Source organism: Prunus mume, linkage group LG2 (genome assembly GCF_029339155.1).
Source record: "Prunus mume cultivar Tortuosa linkage group LG2, ASM2933915v1, whole genome shotgun sequence".
NCBI lineage: Eukaryota > Viridiplantae > Streptophyta > Magnoliopsida > Rosales > Rosaceae > Prunus > Prunus mume.
Genome location: NC_142699.1, coordinates 24,484,406 through 24,491,595, shown reverse-complemented (window position 1 = coordinate 24,491,595; position 7,190 = coordinate 24,484,406).

The window sequence follows — 7,190 nt, the reverse complement described above, 5'->3', positions numbered from 1 at the left end:
TCCTTTTAATATTGAAGTTTATCATATCCCTATAAACACTATAAATAGGAGCATAACCTTATAGCTTCAAAATATGAGAAATTAGAAAGAAGGAGAGAGAGTGGTGATGAAACTCTTGGGGCTTGGTTTGAGTGATAGTACATAAAGATAGGTAGATGGGTTGTCTTGCCAATTTATTTTAAGGGCCCTCATTATCGAGGTGAGTGGTTTATGTAATGCATTCTAAAAGTTCTTATTTTGTGATAAAATATGAAAACCATGAATTATCGTAGATTTGTTCTGTTTACAAATATCTCTCTATTTCAAGTCAAACATGTCTGATTTGGTGCAATCTTTCACACTATATATATATATATATATATTAACTGGAATATTTGTGAAGTATGTATTATTCATGGAACATGATAACTTCAATGTTGGGGTATCCGAGGGATCGATGTACTACACAGAGGTGTAGGGCAGTGAGGCCAGTAGGGGTCACGTGGTTGGTTACATGCTATGAAGGATAATCGAGATATGAAGTATCTTTTCATGATATTTTCTAGAGTGCGTAAAACGGCATTGCTTAACTGGCATATTATATAATCTACTCACTGAGCGGTGGTTGTTCATCACTCACCCTATTTAATTTTTCAGATGAATTAGTGGGTGAGACAATGACTAAATCAGTTGAGGATGAATTAGATGAGAGTGATAGGGTTTTATTTATTTATTGTAAAATTGTAAGATTTTGGATCTATTTTTATAAGAGAAGTTTATTTTAAACTCATGTTTCGACTTCTTTATATTTTCTCACGCACGGGGCTCGGAGTTTCCACCAACCCCCGAGTCCGGGGTGTGACAAGCTAGCTGCAATTGGTAACTCACCTGGTTTAAAATTTAGCATCCATGATATGGCTCTACACCTGACTATGGAATTTTGCAACCAACTATTTGATTTGGAGTCTCAACTCAGTTTGCAATCAATAGCATGATAAGCATTAGAGTTTAAGCCAAGTCCTGTGTTTAAAGACATTTTTTTGCATATAGAAATAATTGTATATATTTTTACAATGTCCAGCTTCTTGTTTAGTTTAGTAATAAAAACCTGACAGCTTTCTCATGGCTGATCATTTATACTGGGAACATTTCATTGCATGTTGAGTTTGAGACAGAGTTAGGAAAGTCTCTAGGATTAACTAGTAGTTTAAAAGACTTCTAAGTCCATATGTATGTATGAGTTAGTATGTAATGTGGCCCTCTTACTTTATTTGGTTTACAATTGAATACATAAATTAATGAACACTGGATCCTCTATTCATATCTCAAATATTTTCTAATTTGGTTAGACTTTATTTGGTTTATCATACCTATTATGTAAATGAAATGATGTTGTTATTAACTTCCAATAAGTGGTATGAATAGTTGTTATATTGTTCATACCCTGCAACTGAGTTAATTTCTATGACATAATATTAATAGAATTTCAGTAACAAAGCATGCTCTATAATTTGCTATGTATATAGCTATGCACTTGAAGTTTATGATATGCAGAATGTGATTTTTACTAAGAATATAGTTTTATGACTTAGTATTAACAGTGTACTTTTTTTATTTTTCTTGTAGAGGTATTTCCTTTCGCTTTTGCGATTATTTCTGGTGAAACTATGGACTATTGGAGTTGGTTTCTGCAAAGGATATTGGATGTCTTATTGGGCTTTTTTGGGTTTTTTTTGTTCAGTTTTTTGTATGAAATGGTATTAACAATGTTTTTTTATAAGATCATATTAACAACGTACTTCTATGATATGGTATTAACAATGTACTTCGGGCTTGTTGAGCTTGTTTTGGATTTTTTTTTTTAGTTTTTTGTGTTAGGCTTGTTTTAAGTTAATCAGTGGCAGTCATGTAATTTATAGGAACTTCAACACTCATTTTTTTATGTAGTAAATGATTTTTGGGTATGTTTCTAAAGTGCATTCCATGTGGGGTTTTTTTATAATATCAGCCCCTATTAGGGTATATTACTAAAGCTCCCATTAATTAATGTGTAGAATTATGGAAAGATACTTTAAGAGAAAATTATAGTTTGTCTAATCCAAGTAGTTCAAGTGCAAGCGTACGACAAAGACCTATTGAATTATATGAGTACATTGAGATAAACGTTTTTGCTTATATTGATAACGAAGCTATAATGCAATATTTTTAAAAGATGAAAACTCGATGTGGATAATTGTAGCTTCTATTGTTAGTTTTGCAATTAATTATGAATGGAAATATTATCTTTATGTTTTTTTAGTGTTATTTTCTTTTTAAAAAAATTTCAACACTTTTACACTATGACCCTATGAAGTCGCAATCCTGCATCTGCCACTGATTATGTCTCTTGTAATCTTAACTCTCTGATTCATAACTTCCCCCATTCCAAGTAAGTAAACATTTGATACGTATACCTTTATTATAAGAAAATGTTGACAACAGACAAAACTAAGTTAGTTTTGCAATGAATTATAAATGAAAGTACTATCTTTATGTTTTTTAGTGTTATTTTATTCTTAAAAAAATTTCGATTATGTCTCTCGTAATCTTAACTTCCCTGATTCATGAATTCCCCCATTCTAAGAAAGTAAACATTCAATTCGTGTACGTTTATTAGAAGAATAATGTTTACAACAGACAAAAGTAAGTTTAGAAGAAAATAGGATTATGCTTTTGTCTCCCTTTCTTTTTCTTACAAAGCGGTCTGAAAAGTACAAGTCATTGGAGAGTTATAAACCCTAGAATAAACTGTAAAATTTGAGGTTACCTAAAGAAACATTCACAATCATTAGCATTGAAGACTTTAGTTTGGATTCTATAGTATTGTCTATATCACACAATACTATCCATCATTCATTGTCTCGTACACGTCAATTGATGGCACCATGTAATAGTCTCGACTGTTGATGACCGTATAAATCATCAAATTAAGAATTGATTAATTATTGACTAAGTTTCAATGAGAAATTGAGTTAATCTTTAAAGGGTATAATTTGTTCTTTTCTGTTAAAATATCAAAAGAAAGTACAAACCAACTTGATTATGCAAAAACTATTGCACTGAGGTTCTCATCAAGCAATTATGTAGCACTAGAAATTTATGTCCCTCCCTCTCCCTCTATCGATTGCTTATTGCTTGCTGGTCAATTCAGTTCTCCAAATTCTGTTCAAACTTTTAAAATTAGTTCATAGTGTGACAAAAGGTACAGTGAACGCTCCCTCTCTCTCTCTCTCCCCGCAAACTCATCGCACAAACAAATGAACAATATAGCATATGCCATGCTTTCTTTTGCAATCTTGTGACAGGGACTGGTCTTGGAGAGAAAGGTACGTAGGGTTTGTGTCTACTTTGTTGTTGGATAAGTTTTTTAAAAAAAATTGTATATGTATATGTGCGATCGAGGAGATGCCTTTTGATAGCTTTTGGCTTGGCATAGGCGCCTCTCTCTCTCTCTCTGTCTCTCTCTCATAGTGGGCTGTGGCCTGTGGGGTACTTACTATAGCTAAGTGATTAATATTCATTCCAAAGTGATGAAAAGGGGGCCAACTTTCTATAAATTCTCCGTTTTGGATTACCACTTTGCATTGCATGTCCCCTTTATATGCAAGCAAAGCCTCTCACGTCTACAGGATATATGTATTGAAATATTCTCCCAATTTCATTTCCACATAAATAAATAAAAACCGTTATGTGCCCACCCCTTTTTCTTCATTTGGATAAATTTATCCACACCCCACTTTATGAACTAATCTATTTATAATCAAGTGCGCATTAATTATTAATGAAAATAATCAACTCCAATGAACTTTGATGTAATTATAAACATTTATATATATATATATTCATTCATTTCACCTTGAAATGCTCACCGTCTGATTGAGAAAATTAAGTTTATAAACTACAAATCAAGCGCTACACCTTGCATGTAATTTGGCTACATATACATTCATGACATTGTAGTGAAATCGGTAAATAAAATAATTGGTAGGCTGCGGAGGCTGAGTAGCCCAATAAACAGAGGTCTTGTTCTTTCATGTCTATGAGAGCACACAGGCACATCAGGCACGCTTGGTGATTTGATCAAAGCACACATGCATGGGAAATTACGAATGAAAACAGAGTACTTAATTAGTAATTGTATAATTAAACCAAATTAATTTATATACACTTTGCATGTCACCAAACCCTAAATATTCCATTCTTTTCTATTCCCTCTTTCTTCTTCACTGCTTCCCACTCACCATCATCACTACGAACCTCATCATTCCCAACTTTTTTTGCATAGTCCTTCCTCTGATTTTTATTACATTTTCTCTTTTTCCTTGGACGGCTGGTTTTCAGAGATGGCTTTCTTTCTTTTACAAAACCTCTACCACTTTCTTCCTTTTTATCATTGTTTATTAGTTTTACTACCAAAAGGGTACTTGCAACAATTACACTCAAATTGACTTGGTGATCACCTTTTGCGTTTTCTTTCTATCTCCTTTTCCCATCTCTCTCTCTCTCTCTCTCTCTCTCTCTCTTAGATGGATCAATTAGATGGATTATTTTGCTTCCAACGGATCAATTAGATGGATTATTTTACAATTACTGTGTGCTATTGTCATCAAAATATCTAGACCATATTCCCAAAACTCAAGTACATCCAAGAAATTTATCAAAATATTAGGTTCTTAGTCATATTTCCGGTTCGTGATAGAACTTCCACCGAAATTATTTATTTTTTTGTGGAAATTTCATGTTGTATTAACAGGTGGTGTACAGTATTTCCAGGTCTAAGAGCAGCCGCCGAATGTGAACATTTTACTTTGCTACAGTTAATAAGTCCAACTTAATTACGAAAATATAAGAAGTATGATTATTATTACTTTAATTTATTTTTATTTTCACCAGTTATGCATGCCAATGAATGTCCTTGGAAGGCAATCAAACTTGTTTCACTTTCCTTTTCTCTCACTCATACTTGATGATGGTACTTTTCATGCCAGCCAGCTCATTTTTGCGGAGGTTCTAATCCAACGTATTTGACAAAGGGAAAGCCAAACATTATTTATCAAAGGCAAGGCAGCAAGGGAAGCAATGACTTACATATACAATAACTTACTCGTTTCCTAGTTTCCTTCAAACATTGGGCATTCTTTAGTGCATGTGTATATGCTTTAATGTACATAGAAATATACATACATACCCGTATATTATATATTGTTTCAACTCGTCAGATGCTACAGCAATAACATATTAGCATGTACCTGTCCGATTAGTTTGTGTGAATGGGAATAACGAGTAAAGGGTTATCATCATTACCTCTCCACCATTGTGTACAAATAAAATATATGCAACGTGTATAATTATACCTACACGCACTGAACAATTTCGATTTTTCCACGGCACCCCTCAATTGTGTGCAAGAGCATCTATAATAATACCATCATTTAGAGCAATTATAACCTACTTAATAACAACCACCTTTCTTATTTCTTCATAATGTGCAAGAATTATAATATAACCAAAGAGATCACGACAAACAAAACCATTGTTTGAGAACCAACACAAATCCAAATTTGCTCAATTTTAACTCAGTTTTTTCGTCTAATTTTTAGATATTCCATCAAAGCAAAGACTAGATGCCTTAAGGATATTCAATTTGCCCTTCTTTTTTTTTTTTTTTTTTGCAAAGATGATTTATGAATGAAGACTTGAAAAATATACTGTTTGGATCGTTAAAAAAATAAATCGTCATGATCCTGAAGGGTGTCCCTCAATAGAAGTGGGCTTCTACATAAAAGATTTTGTAGAAGCTATCTAAAACCAGAAAGCTTTGTTACAGTGATCAATTATATATTAGTTTTAGCATGGTGTTCAGCTGAAGCCGAGTATGGGTTGAGCTAAGTGCATGCAAGCCTGCCTAATGAAGTTATACATAGCTTATCGGTCTCTCTTCAAATAACAGTTTAACCTGTTGGGCTGGATACTTAAAGAAAACTTATGTATTGGTCTATAAGAGCCACCACCAATGAAGTGTTAGTGTGTTACGTTAACAAAGACTTATGCACAATAAAGGAACTAAACAACAAGGATTCATTTGTGTATGCGTAAGGGGATTGTTGAAATCCCTTGTGAATTTGTTGACTAAAGGTGACCTTTTGGGATGGAAATTGACATGGATAAGAAAGTTGGAAATTTCTTATAAGAAGTAGGTGCATGTATATTTGGAACAGGGATGGAGTATATCTAAGCAAGCATCTGCTTAAAGCTAACCTTTATATATAGTAGCTAGTACTTCAACCTACCTAGCTATATGTTATTCAACTTGAATATCAGAATTATGGCCATGTCAAAAACATATGTTAAAGTAGAGCTATATATAATATAAGGTTTGGTTGCATTCTTTGACACAGAGAGAGAGAGAGAGAAAGAGAGAGAGGAGCCTCTTTTGCAAGTAATTCTCCATGTCCATGTTGTAAGAATATTATATAAATATTCTGTGTGGTCCACATAACGTGACTTATAGTAAATTAATTGTTTAATTGATTTATAATAATTATATTGACTAAAGAAAAAAGTAGTTTTTTATTTTATTACTGTGATGAGTGGTAATTGATTATGAGCTTCACTAGAAAATTGGTCCTCTCTCTGCCTATAATAGTGCACATACTCATCTTATGTGTACACTAATGAAAACACGTATTAGGGTTTTTTAATGTGCAAAAGGCTAAAGAGACAAATATATTTCCTCTACACTGACGGCTCGCCTATGAATCTTTCAAAATAAATATCTTAATATAATAGAAGACTAATCATTTAAAATATGTATGCAATTTAAGTCTAATTTAATTTCCTTCTGATGCTATTGTGAAGATTACAAAGTTTAAGATCTTATATCATGGATTTAATTTATTGATTTTACCCAACATTAAGTTTACACACGTCACATAAAACTTGAGCTGAGAAGGTGAAAATGATGAGAATTGATAATGAAATGAAAAGGCAGCCAATGCCATGCAATGCGCATGAAATGAAAAAAGTGTGTGCTGTGTTGTGTTGGTGGTGGTGTGTGGGGGTGCGTGCATGTTCACGATAACAGCGTTAGGCCCTCGAAATTCCCGACAAGACAAGGGCCATAAAATTCCACGCTTTTTTTTTCTTTTTTTCTCTTTTGCATGGACAGGCGT